The sequence below is a fragment of the Quercus robur genome, chromosome 8 (genome assembly GCF_932294415.1).
Source record: "Quercus robur chromosome 8, dhQueRobu3.1, whole genome shotgun sequence".
NCBI classification, from domain to species: Eukaryota; Viridiplantae; Streptophyta; class Magnoliopsida; order Fagales; family Fagaceae; genus Quercus; species Quercus robur.
The window spans coordinates 53,587,987-53,603,625 of NC_065541.1; the positions used below are offsets into that span (position 1 = coordinate 53,587,987).

General features: G+C 42.9%; 1 long non-coding RNA gene across 1 annotated transcript; it reads left to right on the forward strand.

Moving 5' to 3' along the window:
- Nucleotides 1-10,927: 10,927 nt before the first annotated feature.
- Nucleotides 10,928-15,512, forward strand: LOC126697026 (uncharacterized). Its single transcript, XR_007646134.1, has 2 exons — nt 10,928-11,221; nt 13,311-15,512. It is a non-coding gene; the product is annotated as an uncharacterized LOC126697026 (long non-coding RNA).
- The last annotated feature ends 127 nt before the right edge of the window (nt 15,513-15,639 follow it).

The following is a 15,639-nucleotide window of genomic DNA, read 5'->3' on the forward strand; positions in this document are numbered from 1 at the left end:
GACCCTTGGGTTTCCCGCTGCTTTTCAGTTTCCTTGGGTTTTTGAGTTTAAAAAACTTTTCTTTTCCTTCATTCTGGTTTTTCCCTTCCTACTCCGAGCATTTGTCCCTTTTGTTTCTGTCACTATTTCGTTCTCATTCCGGTGATTTTGACCTTGCTCCAGCGACAAATTTCTCCGACCTCGACTGCTCCTCTTTTCAAGGTACGTTATTTCTTCGATTTCTCAGATTATTCTTTTATGAACCTTTTTGCAAATTCCTGATTTTCCCTTTGTCTTTTTCTTTTGTTGTTTTTTTTTGTGTTTGGGCGTTTAGGATTGGGTACCCCCCTTTTCATGGTTAATTCTTCTGAGGTTTGGGAAGCTTGCCCCTCAGTTTCTTTCTTTTTTGCTCGCTTAGGGGCGGCTTTGGGTGTTTTTGGGGACTTTTTTCCGTTGATTGGGGATTATCTCTTTGAAGGTAGTGGTTTGAGTGTGGTGTTAGGGGAGCTATCTCCGATTTTGGGTCGGTCACTGGCTTGGTTTGAGAGAGAGACGAAGAGGATGTCTGAGGTGAGGTCTAGTGAGTTAGATACTGGGTTGTCGTTTAGCGGTGGCCCAGTCGAAGGTGATACAGCCGTTTCTGCCCCTCGTCAGGTTAGGGCTTTTTATGCTCTCAACGAGGAGTGTGGGTTGGACGCTAATACAGTGGCCAGGTTTAAAGATAGGTTTCAATTTCCTGCGCGGGTCCGCGTTCATCGGCCTGGTCCTGACGACCGGGCTTGTCATTTCTTTCCTAGGGAAGTGTGCCTCTACGAGGCTGCTTTCACTTCAGGACTCAGGTTACCCGTCCATCCCTTTGTGATGGAGCTCCTAGACTACTTTGGCATTGCCCCCGGGCAGCTTATGCCTAACTCCTGGAGGATAGTTATTAATTGTATGGAAATATGGCTAGCGGCCAATGAGGACATGATCAAAGTGAGTGAGCTGGTCCATATCTATCGTTTGAAGGAATCAAAGGAGTATGGATATTATGAACTAGTTCCTTGGACGAGGAGGGATAGGATCGTTAAGGGTCTAGCCTCGTCATTCAGGTACTGGAAGTCACGTTTCATTTTCGTGTCCGGGGATGGCTTTGAGACCCCTTCTAGCGAGGCTTGGGGTGATATCCCAAGGTTGCTTCGTCAGTGGGGAACCCCAGACTTAGGTGCGTCCATGTTTCTTCTTGTCTGTTTATTTTTACCTTGCATGTTTGGTCGTCTTTAACCGCTTGCTCATTTTCTTGTGTAGTTAAGAAACGCCCAAAGTTGAAGAGCAAATACCGGGTTCGTGTCCAGAAGGCGATTGAATACGCGAAGACAATTGAGAGCTGGGACGACCTTCTTGATCCACGAACACTTTCTTTCTATTGCTTAGGCCCGGATCCGTCTCCTTACGTTCTGCGCAGTATTACCATCGAAGAGAAGAAGAGTAAGTGTTTTCTTCGTCGGTACTGTCCTTTACCTGCATACTTTGGATTTCTTAAAATTTTTATTTTTATTTTTTTTAGAGATGACGACCAAGTTTAATAAGGACATGTATGCCAAGATGAGGGCCAAGAAGGATGAGCCCTTGTCCAATATTGGCAAGAAGATCATTCGTGTTACGGGGAAGGGACCATCTGTTGTCCCCTCTGCAGATGTCACTCCAATCGTCTCGGCAGTTGAAGGCGTAAGGGTGGCCTCCCCAGCTACCTCAGTTGAGGAAATCCCCACCCCGTCGTCCAAGAGGCCGAGATTGTCTGCCAAGGACAAAGAGAAGGAAAAGGTTGGCTCGCCCATCTTTAACGACGAGGGAGCGGCCGTGGAGCGGGCACATAACATCGTGCGGGCTGAGGACCTTAAGGTATTTTCTGGAGTGCCTGTCAACGTGGTTGCGGGTCAGCACGTCCACAAAATTGTACAGGTAAGGTCGTCACATGTTTTCCCTGTTTCCCTCTTATATCGATCTTCACTTTTCTTTTTACTGACGCATTTATCTTCCTTCGTCAGGTGTTGGGTGAGAGCCTTCACCTTGCCTCTGAGTATCTTACTCAAGAGGCCAAGGTGGCTTCTTTGACGTCCAGGATGGAGGCTCTGGAAAAGGAGAATTCTGCACTCAAAAAGGACCTCATTGAGTCCATGGACGGGGCTACAACCTTGAAGGAGCAAGTCAAGGCTTTGAACTCTGATCTCAGGGTTGAACGTCAGCTGAACTTAGAGAAGGACGACTAACTTCAGGCGGCGAAGGAAAAACTGAAGACGATTGCGGCTAGGTCTGTCGAGGCTTTCCAGCAAACTGAAGAGTATTCCACAGTACTCTTCAGTTGGTACTTCAAGGGCTTCGAGCTCCTTCGCAGATACCTCGTCAAGCACCCTGCTGGAGTTGATCTACCGTCTCTGGATTTGGAAGTGGTGGATCAAGAGATGGCTGCTGACGAGGCCACCCAATCCTCTCTGCCTGAAGGTGATGCTCCTGGTGGCGACGCCCCTAGTGCTGAAGACACTTCTGCTGTTGACGGCTCAGTTACTGACGCTCCGGAAGCCCGAGCTTGATCCTTGGAAAAATTATCTCTCATATTTGCCCATTAAGTTTTAGGCCTTTTTTTTTTTTTTTTTTTGAGATGTACGTATATATTTTGTTTTTATTTTTAGAACAATATCTTTTGGCCCTGTTAAGAGAAACAAGGATAATTGCCCTATGTTTTTGGGCTTTTCTATAATTTAACGTTTATCTACTACTGTCTGTGTTTGTGCCCATGTGCGTGACTTTAGCATAAATTTTTTGGCGTACCTTGTATTTGGCTGGTACTTAGTGCAAATTCCTTGTGATTTGCTCGTTTGTTGTGGATATTTGTCTTTTTTCTTGTTCTTTCCCTTGTCCAAGTCCTTGGTTCATTCGGTGGGACTTTGCCATTTGCGTACCCCTCGTCAGTGATTTACATCCGTCTTGGCGGAATCTTATCACTTAGCTCTTGTTTTCCTTTGTTAGGGTGACTTAGGCTGCGTTTGAATCGACTTCAAAGTGATTCCGGAAATGATTTTCCGGAAAATAGGTGTGTTTGGTTGGTCCGGAAAATTCTATTTTCCGGAAATTGAAATCCGTTGACCGAAAAAAAAGGCCTTTGACCACGGAAATCAATTACCACTTCTATTTTCACTTCAAAGGATTTCCGGAAAAAGAGAGAGAGAGAGAGCGCGCGCGCGCGAGAGGAGAAGACCAGTCCGACGACGGCGATCGACGCTTCGCGAGATCGCGTCGTCGATCGCGATCTCGCCTTCGCGAGATCGCGCCGGATCGAGATCGCGATCGACGGCGCTATCTCGCGAAGTGTTGTTTGCGAGATCGTGCCGTTGATCGCGATCCCGCCTTCGCGAGATCGCGCCGGATCGAGATCGCAATCGACGGCGCGATCTTGCGAAGCGTCGATCGCGATCTCGCGAAGGCGAGATCGCGCCGGCGAGATCGCGATCTCGGATTGCGATTGTGTTTGCTGGATTTGTGTTTTCTGGGTTGTGGCTTGTGTCTGGATTTGTGTTTTCCTTTCTTCTTTTCCAAACACTAGAAAATATTTTCCGGAAAATTTTTTGAAATGCAACCAAACACACATAAATATTTTCCTTTTCCAGAAATTAGCATTTCCGGAAAATATGTATTTTCCGGAAAACGTTTTACGGCAACCAAACACAGCCTTATATCCCATTAAGGAATCTCGTCTTTTATGGCTTCGTCAGTGATTTACATTCGTCTTGGCGGAATCTTATCACTTAGCCTTTTTTCCTTTTTTAGGGTGACTTACATCCCATTAAGGAATCTTGTCACTTAGGGCTTCGTCAGTGATTTACATCTGTCTTGGCGGAATCTTATCACTTAGCCTTTTTTTCTTTTTTAGGGTGACTTACATCCCATTAAGGAATCTTGTCACTTAGGGCTTCGTCAGTGATTTACATCCGTTTTGGCGGAATCTTATCACTTAGCCCCTTTCTCATATTCGCTGACTTTGTCGTCAATGACATATACTCGTCAAAGTTGTCGTCAATGACATATGCTCGTCAAAGTGGACTCCTGTTAATTTGACTTACGATTGACTGGACCTGTCTGCATAAAGACATCAAAGGATAAGAAATTTTTATTGAATTCAGGAGCAATTGCCTTTGTCTATAACATTTACTGGTGGTACTTTTTTAAATGCTCAATATTCCATGGTTGAGGGAGTCTTTGTCCGTCCATGGTTTCCAGGTGATAACTTCCTTGTCTTGAGTAGTGAACAACTCGGTAGGGACCTTCCCACGTAGGACCCAGCTTTCCCTGGGTAGGGTCTTTAGTTGCAATGGTGGTCTTGCATAGGACGAGGTCACCTATGTCCAGGCGTCTCAGTTTGACCCGTTTGTCATAGTATTCGGCCATCTTTCTTTGGTACTTCGTCATCTTGCTGGAAGCGTTGACTTTTACTTCGTCCAGACAATCTAGGTTCAATCGTAGTTCGTCATCATTGATTTCTTTGTTGAAGGTTCCACGCCTGATACTTGTGACCCCTACTTCGACTGGGATTACTACTTCTGTACCATAGGTAAGCCTGAAGGGGGTTTCTCCCGTTGGGGTTCTGGCGGTGGTTCTGTAGGCCCACAGGACATTTGGTAGCTCTTCTGGCCAGGCACCTTTCGCATCGTCCAGTCTGGTCTTGATAATCTTGAGCAGTGTCCGGTTCGTCCCTTCCGTCTGCCCGTTTGCCTGAGGATGCCCTGGGGATGAGAATTGATTCTTGATCCCAAGGCTTGAGCAGAATTCCCTGAAGCCTTGACTGTCGAACTGCCTCCCATTGTCTGATATGATCGTCGAGGGAATCCCGAACCTGCAGATTATGTTCTTCCACACAAAGTTCTGGATCCGAGCCTCAGTGATTGTTGCTAGGGCCTCTGCTTCAACCCATTTTGTAAAATAGTCAATAGCAACAAGAAGGAATTTTACCTGACCTTTACCTTGGGGCAGAGGACCGACGATATCGATTCCCCATTGTGCAAATGGCCATGGGGAAGTTATGGTCGTCATTTTCTCTGCTGGAAGCCGCTGCACATTTCCGTATCGTTGGCATTTGTCGCACCTCCTGACGATCTCAGCCGCATCCGCCTGCATGGTTGGCCAAAAATATCCTGCCCTTACCACTTTGTTTGCTAGGGATTTGGAGCCGGCATGGTCGCCACAAATTCCTCCATGTACCTCCTCTAAGATGTATTTGGCCTCTTCCTCATCGACGCACTTCAAGTAGGGCATTGAGAAGCCTCTCTTGTACAAGACGTCATTCAGGATCGTGAATCTGGCTGCCCTCTTCTTGATCTTTTTGGCTTCTTCAGTGTTTTGAGGTAGGTGCCCGTCCTGGAGGAAGGATATTATGGGCGTCATCCAGGTGTCGGTGCTCTGGATGGTGAAGGTTGCAACTTCCTCAATACTAGGGTGTTTTTGGACTTCCATCGCCAGGTCCGTGCAAGTCCCTTCTTCTTTTGACGACGCTAGTTTTGACACTTCGTCAGCTCCCATATTCTGGCTTCTTGGGATTTGTATGAACTCCACTGTATCGAATTCCTGGGCTAGCTGTCTTGCCAACTTGAGGTACTTCTGCATCCTTTCTTCTTTTGCCTCGTATTCTCCCTTGATCTGTCCAATCACTAGCTTCGAATCACTTTGGATCAACAAATTTTTGGTTCCAAGAGCCTTCCCAAGTCTCAGTCCCGTCAGTATTCCTTCGTATTCAGCTTCGTTGTTGGTGGCTGGGAACTTTAGCTGGACCCCATACTTCAGCACCTCTCCGTCAGGGGTGGTTATGATGACCCCTACTCCCCCCTTCTTTTGAGCTGACGAACCATCAGCCTGTATTATTAGTTTGTCTGCTTCGTCGGTAACCCTGTCTTCGTCAGGGATCGTGAATTCTGCGATGAAGTCTGCCAGAGCTTGTGCCTTGATAGCTGTTCTTGGATGGTACTCAATGTCAAACTGGCTAAGCTCAATTGCCCACTGGACCATTCTCCCTGCTGCTTCCGGCTTGCTCATTGACTTCTTGATTGGTTGATCCGTCATTACTAGAATAGGATTTGATTGGAAATATTGCCTGAGCTTGCGCGAGGCCACTATGAGTGCAAACGCGATCTTTTCTATCCTTGGGTATCTGGACTCAGCCCCTTGGAAAGCTTGGCTGACGTAATAAACCGGGAGTTGCTTTTTGCCTTCTTCTCTAATCAAGGCTGCACTTACTGCCAAGGCTGACACCGCTAGGTACAGGTATAGGTTTTCTCCTTCTTTGGACGGGCTTAGGAGAGGTGGACTACTCAGGTATTGCTTCAGCTCTTGGAACGCCGCTTCGCACTCGTTGGTCCAAGCAAAAGCCTACTTCAACGTCTTAAAGAAGGGCAGACATTTGTCTGTAGCCCTAGAGACGAACCTATTTAAAGCTGCTATTCTTCCTGTGAGTTTTTGAACATCCTTGACGGTTTTGGGTGAGGCCATGTCAATAATAGCTCGCACTTTCTCTGGATTTGCTTCTATTCCTCTTTGGGACACCATGAATCCCAAGAACTTCCCCGAGGCTACCCCAAAAACACACTTGCTTGGATTCAGCTTCATCTGGTGTTTTTTGAGGGTTGCAAAAGTTTCCTCCAAGTCGTCCAGGTGTGTGAGCTCTTCCTTGCTCTTGACGAGCATATCGTCCACGTACACCTCCATGTTCCTGCCAATCTGTTGGCTGAACATCCTGTTTACCATTCTCTGATATGTAGCTCCAGCATTTTTTAGCCCAAAATGCATCACCTTGTAACAGTAGAGTCCTTGGCTTGTGATGAAGGCTGTCTTCTCCTGGTTTTCTTCAGCCATCTTTATCTGGTTGTACCCTGAGAAGGCGTCCATGAACGTCAGTAACTTGTGTCCGGCGGTGGAGTCCACGAGCTGGTCTATCCTTGGTAGAGGAAAGCTGTCCTTTGGGCATGCTTTGTTCAGGTCGGTGAAGTTTACACACATTCTCCATTTTCCGTTCGCCTTCTTTACCAGGACGACGTTGGCGAGCCATTCTGGATAATATACCTCCCGGATGAATCCAGCTGTCAGGAGTTTGGTTACTTCCTCTGCCACTGCCTGATCTCGCTCTGGGGCGAAAGTTCTTCGTCGTTGCTGAACGGGCTTCCTGCTGGGGTCCACATTCAGCCTATGCTGGATGACTTCTGGAGATATGCCTGGCATGTCCTCGTGACTCCATGCAAAGACATCTAGATTCCCTTTAAGGAATTTTATGAGCCTCGTTCTCATCTCGAGGCTTAGCGTCGTCCCTATCTTGGTCGTCTTGTCCGCCTTCCCTTCTACCAATTCCACTGTTTCCAAGGTCTCCATCCCGTCTATTTCTTATTCTTCAATCGTCAACGTGTGGTTCTCCTTTCCTGCCAGCACTGCCTGATAGCATTCCCTTGCTAGGACTTGATCACCTTTCACTTCACCCACGCCGTTGTCTGTTGGGAATTTCACCTTCAAACAGTAGGTTGATGTCGCTGCCTTCCACTTGTTGAGGGTGGGCCTCCCAATGATGACATTGTAGGATGACGGGCAATCTACCACCAGGAAGTCTACTTGTTTGGTCAACTGCAATGGGTAGGTCCCAGCTGTTACCTTCAGCGTCACTATACCCCTGGGGTAGACTCTGTCTCCACTGAAGCTGACGAGTGGAGAATCAAATGGGCGAAGCCTTTTTGGATCTAATCTTAGCTGCTGGAAGGCTGGGAAGTAGATAATGTCCGCTGAGCTCCCGTTGTCAACAAGGATCCTTTTGGTATTGAACCCTTCTATGTTCAGTACTATGACCAATGGATCGTTGTGGGGCTGCTTTACTCCCCTGGCGTCTTCTTCACTGAAGGACATGTCTTGACCTGTTCGTCGATGTTTGGATGGAGGCATGGTGTGGACGCTGTTCACCTATCTATGGTATGCTTTTTTGAGTGATTTAAATGATCCTCCTGAGAATGGTCCTCCTGTGATCATGTTTATCTCCCCAATCACCTTGCGTGGAGGCTGGGACGGATGGTCGTCATCGCAAGTGAAGGATTCACGCTGGGTCCTGGTGTCGTCTCTGAACTTGCTATATTCTTCTTTCTTTACATACTTCTGCAACTTCCCTTTCCGTATTAACTCCTCTATTTGCTCCTTCAGGTCTCTGCAATTTTCTGTGTTATGGCCGTGGTCTCTATGGAATCGGCAATACTTGCTCTTATCACGTGCATTGGGGGATGAGTGCAATGGCCTGGGCCATTTGAGATAGTGCTCGTCCTTGATCTGCGTGAAAATCTTGTCAACAGGCATAACCAAGGGAGTAAATTTTACCGTCCGAGGATTTTTATCATCCTTCCTCCTATTCCCGTCATTGTTCTGACGGTCTGGTCTGTCTCGCTTTTGCCCCCTACGGTCGTCTTCCCTCTTGGCCTTGTCTCCTGGCCTCTCGTTATCTTTTATGGTAGCTAGGGCATCCTTCGCGTTCATGTACTTTTGTGCCTTCAGGAGCATCTCCGCCATCGTCTTCGGGGGGTTCTTTGCAAGAGAGGCCACGAGGTCTCTGGACCTCAACCCTGCCTTGAAGGTCGTCAGCTGTACCTTGTCGTCAGCTTCGTCTACTTCCAGAGTTTCCCGGGTGAATCGCTTGACATACGACCTCAGAGTCTCCTTCTCTCCTTGTCTTATGGTGAGTAAGTAATCTACTGGCCTCCTTGGGCCCTGTCCCCCTATGAAGTGGCGCAAGAAGGCACTACTCAGCTGATCGAAATTGTCTATGGACGAGTTTGGCAACTTAGTAAACCATTCTCTTGCAGCTCCTTTGAGGGTTGTTGGGAAGGAACGACACAATATCTCGTCAGGTAGTTGCTGGAGACCCAGAGTCGTCTTAAAGGTATTAAGATGATCCTGGGGGTCCTTGAGTCCGTCGAATGGCTCCAATTGAGGCAAGCGAAACTTTGACGGCACGGGGCATTCGAGTACCGCAGCAGTGAATGGCGAATCCGTAGCTCTTATCATTTTATCTACGCTTCGGTCCGTCTTCTCCTTGATAGCGCTCCTTAGTTCGTCCATCTCTTTCCTCATTTCTCGAAGAAGATCTGAGTTTTGTTCGTCCGGAGTAGCTGGTCTTCGGGGGGTTCCTCTCCGTTGGCTATCCCCTTCTTCCTCCAAGTTATCTTTGGACCGGTTTTCTTCCTGTTGAGCTTGTTGAACCTGCTGGAGCCGTAGCTTCATTTCCTGGTTCTGTTTGGTGAGTTCTTCAATGGTAGCTGCAAGGGCCTGGACTTGCTGGGCCAAAGCTGCTGAGTCTGGGTTGGATTCCATCTAAATGTAGAGGGTTGATGGGAGCTACGTTCTCAGATATGAATCTGAAAATATCGTTCCCACAAACGGCGCCAAACTGATGAGGTGCAACTTCGTCAGTCTCAGTAGGCAGATGGAACTCCTCGTCGATGCCTGGTCCTCTTATGAAAGGTGGTCACTGGTGTGGTGCCTGCCACAACGGCTCCGATGCCAAAGTTAGAACAATCAAGCTGTTTGCAGAACTAAAAAACAAGAAGTGTATCTTCAGAATCTTAATTGTGTACCTTATGCTGCAAAGGTTGGAGCTTTATACCTATGAGCCTGACTGCTAGCCGTTGGAGTGTAAATGTTCTTCTTTCATAACGCCTCAAGCCCAATTATAGGGCTTTTATTAGCTTCCAACGGTCTGCTTTGCTAGTTTCGTAACTGCCCAGGTTACTTGCTGGCACCATTGAATGACCTTCCTTTCCACGTCGTTGTTGGTTTGTTGGTCGTCATGGGATATCCTCGTCATAACTCCACCTCGTCATCATTACATGTTCTCGTCAATCCCATCATCGATCTTTGGAGACTTGCGCCAAAAGATGGAGATTGACATTGGCTTAGCTAACGGATTTGATTCCGTTGAGTCTAAATCGACCATGCTGTCATGGCAAAAAGTTCCGAATTTTTATCCTACTCAATTACCCAAGATAAGAGTTTTTGGAAATCCAAGAATATAAAAATGGGTCATTTAATATAAAAATTAATATATATATATATATATATATATATTAATATGGAATTATCACTTCAACAATACTTTAAAACATCTAATAATTACTCTTTTATTATTTTCAACTTTAGTATCTCGTATTAAAATTAGGGGTGGCAAAATTAGACACGACCCGCGAACCCGACATGACTCGATATGAAATTAGCAAGTTATGGGTTGAGACTTAATGGGTTCGTGTTACATTCGAGTTGACACGACTGACCTGTTTAATAAACGGGGAGGGTTAGTGTTCAACCCATGGAACTTGTTTGACCCATCGAATCAGTTTAATTAAATGACATTTTACCAATATACCCTTCAAGCCCTAGGTATATAAACTTCTTAGTTGTTGTAGTTTATTTTCTTTGACATATTATGATTGATTATTTGTGATATTGAGATATGCTTTTAGTTTTGAATAATTATTTGTGATGTAGTAACTAGTTAGTTCTCAATTTTATATTAAAAATATTTTTTTTTTCATTTTAATAAAATTTAATAAACATGTTGACACGATTAACCCATTTAATAAATGAGTCGTGTTAGGATTGAGAAATCTTGACTCATTTAATGAACTTGTCGAGTTAGTGTTAACCCATATAGTCAGATACTCATGACTTGACACGACACGAATCCGATATGCGAACACAAATGACCACCCCTAATTAAAATTTTATTTGAAAAAAAAAAAAAAGTATCTCACATTAAGTAAAACAGAGTGAAGACGCAGTCAAACGTTTAACCCAATATCCAAACTCAATTTATTTATCAAAAAAATATCCAAACTCAATTTTGGGATTGATAAAAAATAAATAAATAAAAGAGAAAAGAAGAGTGAAGACAAAGATGGTACTTAGTGGGACGTGCACAGGTAGAGACGAAGGGAGACCAGCCACGCGTGTTGGTGGTGTGAAACAGCTTCATGTGATATTACCATTGCAAATTTGGGCGAAGACCATTTCTCACTTCCCTCTCTTCGTTTTCTCTCACATTTCATTACTCTATCAAATCTCGGCCTCCAGCGATCTAAACCGAAGCACGAAACCCAGCCGATTTCTCTGCATCTGAATCGGAACCGGAATAGCGAGTTAGAGCTCTGTACGTTGCAAAAACCATTTGAAGTCATTTCTGTGACCTTCTCCCAGTTGCGGTGTATATCTCTATCTCCCTCTCCATCATTGTCTATGACCATTGTGGTATAATTTCTGTTTTATTGATTTTTGCCCACGGGTATTGGTGAGTGTGTTGAAGTGGGTTTTTCTCCATGGACTCATCTTCGATCTTTCTTTCGTTTTATAATTTCTGTTTTATTCATCTGTACCTGGGTCTTTCTTTTCATTATTTGTGTTTTATTGAAGTGGGTCTTTCTTTATTTCTTGTGGTATGAAATTGCATGTAAGAAATTAGTAGAGTACAGACCTTTTGAGTCTTGAATTCATGTGACCCATTTGTTTAATTGATGAACTGAAATTGCCATTTGTTTAATTTATTTTCCTGCCTTTTGAGATTCTTTCATCATCTATAACAATTAAGATATCAAACCTTGAACACACCAGTAACAAGTACCCCAATCTAGAAGTCAAAAGAGTTCACTACTTGAATACGATGTTATGGTCTGATAGGGAATACTTTTTTTTTCTTTATTGGATAAGTAGAATTACAGGACGTACTAAAGATTCCATCATAGTTTCAGATTTGGGCCCTAGATAATATGTTTAAGCATAAGATGAAATCCCTGGTTGCACATCAGTTACAGCACATACCAATTATTAAAAAAATGTTAAACAAAAAAAATAATAAAAACCCACTGATTATCTTCACTCTAAAATACTGAAGGGAACTTATCTCTTTTTCTTTTCTTTTTTTATTTTCCTTTTATTATTATTTAGTGGATTTAGCCTATCTAAGAAGAAACAAGAATTCCTCTTCCCTGATGTAGCTCTCTCCTCTTATTAGGTTTAAATTGACTGCTGCAAAGGACTTAGAGCAGAAGATTTTAAGTATAGGGCATATATGATTTTGTTGAACATGATTTGATGATATTGAGTTCTATTACCTACTTTGAGAAACTATGATTTGTAATGTTAACTTGTTTCTTTACTAACCATATAAATATTGGAATAAGAAATGGAATTCATTAACCTTCAAAATGGCTGATCTTTGAACTTTGTTCACTGAGTTGTTGGCTCATTGTTGGATTCAGATATGCTTTAGTGCTTGAATTCACATTGTGCAATTCAAAACGTAATTGAACAAGCTCTTTGACCATATTTAGTGTAAAGAACACTATCTTGCTGCCATTTACCATGTCATAAGTGGATAGTGTCTCCCTTCAACCGGGATATCATAGCTCATGAACCAAAGTTGATCTTTACACAACCAGTGGCAGGAGACCAGACCATGTAGCTTCTTTCTGTGGTGAGCTAGATCTTGAAGTATATAGTCCTATCCATTGGTCAGTCAATAGTTTCTAAAATCCCCTAAGAATGCATCAGATAGTCCTATCCATATAGCTCATTATGGTAGTCCTAAACTTTTAAAATGAGAAGGCAAACTGCCAACATCATCTCTATTTTTTTTAAACACAGAAATCTGTTTCAAAAACACAATTCTGCTTCAAAGGCAATGTTCATAAATATAATATAAACTCAGGCCCCACAAATAATGATCAAAATCCGTTAAAGTCTTAAATACTCTCAATCATACGACAGAATATACCATTTCCTTCTCAAATGCAAGTTGAAAGTAGAATTGCTTATAAATCATCATAATGCCAAATTGGCCAGTACAAGGGGTCCCAAATTTACGTGTCCCATGAATCCATCTTACTAAATTTTAGTTTCCAATTGGAATATTTGTCATGAATAGCAGTGTTGCTTTAGTGGTTGGACCATCTTCCTCATGACTGAGGATAACTGCTTGAGTTCACAGTTTTTAGTCAAGACTGAAAATTAAACCATTAACAAGACTTAAACTTATATAGCTAATGTGAGTGTTTGGTTTGGTTTCAACGTAGCTATTGAGTTGTCATTTATTCTCACTCATTGCCTAGGTTCAATCTCAGGTAACAACCTGTGGCTGAAATTCTGCACCTATGTAATGCTAATGCCATTTAGGAATTCTTGTATATATATATAAAACATGCATTCACCATACCTTGCACTTGCAGCAGCCTTTGAGAATATTTTAGCTGAACACTTTTTGTGGTCCTATTACTAATTGAGATATGCTATTCTTGTAGGGTCCTATTACTTGGTTTAGAAAGAGGTGTGTTAAATGGGTATTGTGGGTAAGAAACTGAAATTGAAAAATGAAGGAAGATCAAAAAGAAGAAGGGGACCTGTTCTGTTGTGCTTGTGCGTTGATGTGGGAGGCGAGGGAAGAAGAAGATGGTTTTCTGATGGGATAAAATGAGGGAGAGGAAAAAAAGAAAAGAAGAAAAGTATGTTCATGCGGGTAGGAAACAGTTTCACCACTGTGTAATGTCAGTGGGTGGGATCCACAGCTTTGACAAAAAGTTGAGTTAAAAAGATGAGATATGTGATTGAGTTTTTAAACCAAACAGGAGTTTTGGGGTTTTTCAGTGAAAGTGGGATTTGAGTTATGAGTGATGAGTTTTGAGTTCTAGTTATGAGTTTTGAAAACTGAGTTAAGAAAACTAAGTGATGGGGAAACCAAACGGACCCTTACTCACTCAGATTAACCTTTTGCTCTCTCACTCACAATTCTCTTATTTCCTCCCTCCCTCTATCCCTTGCTCTCTCTTTTTCTCACTCTCAACTCATACAAACTCATAGCAGAACGAAGAGAATCATATGTTATAATGGAGGATGACACATTGCAATATGTCAAAAACGGAGTGAACTCTTATGAAGTCATCCAAGTTCTCGTAAGTATTGATAGTATCTCATCATTTAAGCTAAGGCTTAATCAACCAAACAAGCTACTTCAAGAATTACTCTGTTTCAGCCATCGTACCGTATCTTAAAATTGGTTGAAATGGGTGATAAGGAACGAGCATCCAAGATTCACTTCTTGGAAAAAGAATGCAAAGAAAATGTTTCTATGGCTACCGAAGGGTCAAATATTTTGAAGGTACATGTGTGTTTCCCAACCGACAAAGGTTTTGCGATTATACTTACAAGTTGCCGGTTTTTATTGTTTGTACTAAGAAACTATCGGGCTTTTCACAATGGATTTGAAGAACCCATGGCTGCCTTTCATTCTTAGAGAAACATTAAAAAATTTGTGTGGCATTCATGTACGGTGCGCCCACCATGGCTCTGTTGATGCTCTCAAAGTTTTAACAAAGCCATGATGGGTGTACCATCACACAAGGTTTTTAAAGGCAGCTATGAATTCTTCAAATTCATTGTGAAAAGTTCTGTAGTTTCTTAGCACAAATAATGAAAATCGGCAACTTGAAAGTATAATCGAAAAACATTTGTCGGTTGTGAAATACACATGCATCTTTAAAATATTTGAGCCTTCGGTAGCCATAGAAATGTTTTCTCTGTATTCTTTTTCCGAGAAGTAAATCTTGGATGCTTGTTCCTTATCACCCGATTCAACCAATTTTAAGATACGGTACAATGGCTGAAACGGAGTAATTCTTGAAGATGGCTTGTTTGGCTGATTAAGTCTTAGCTTAAATGATGAGATGCTATCAATACTTACGAGAGCTTGGACGACTTCATGTTCACTCCGTTTTTGACATATTGCAATATGTCATCCTCCATTATAACATATGATTCTCTTCGTTCTGCTATGAGTTGAGAGGGAGAAAAGGAGAGAGAGCAAGGGATAGAGGGAGGGAGGAAATAACGCCAAGCAAGAACGCCGGTGTGTTGGTAAAGGGCAAAGCTAAAGTTTCAAAAACTTTCAAGAAAGTAAAAACAATTCTTGGAGCAAAGAAGAAGACGAAAGCCCATTTGACAATAGAGTAGATCATTTGCAAAAATGATGCATGGAAGAAGATCTGAAGGATAGACCAGCAGTCCAAGACCTCAGCAAGCATCTCAAGGGCTTAATTAAGCAACATGAGTTTCTTGTAAGAGAAGTAATAGCTCAAGAATCTATGCCACACCATTCATAGGCCCGGTCTAGCAATTGCAAGTCGAAAGTTCAGAAATATGAAAACATCTTCTCTTTCTTTTTTGTTCTTTTTTAATGAAGAAATCTCTTAGCTTAGGAAATCTTTGTCGTAGCTTGTGAATTTTTTTTCTTCAATTTGCCATTTTTTAGCTTTCTTTTTTTTTAATAAAAACTTTGGTTTTTAGAGGGGGAGAAAAAAAAACAACGTGATGTACAGTGTATTGCTGTTTTGCTTATTAATTTTTGTTGAACCTGCCAAGACAGAGAGCATGAGAATTCTATTTTTCTTGTTTGATTCAACAAGTTGAATACACTGTAGCACCACTGCACAGTGCACACCTCACCCTCACTAGCAGCGCTCATTTATTGTATTGTTTTGTCTCTGTTTTAATGTCCTTTCTTTTTCAAACACTAAAATCAAATGCTAACACAAATATAACATTTGTGATTAAAATGAGAATATTTGATTAGAAAAA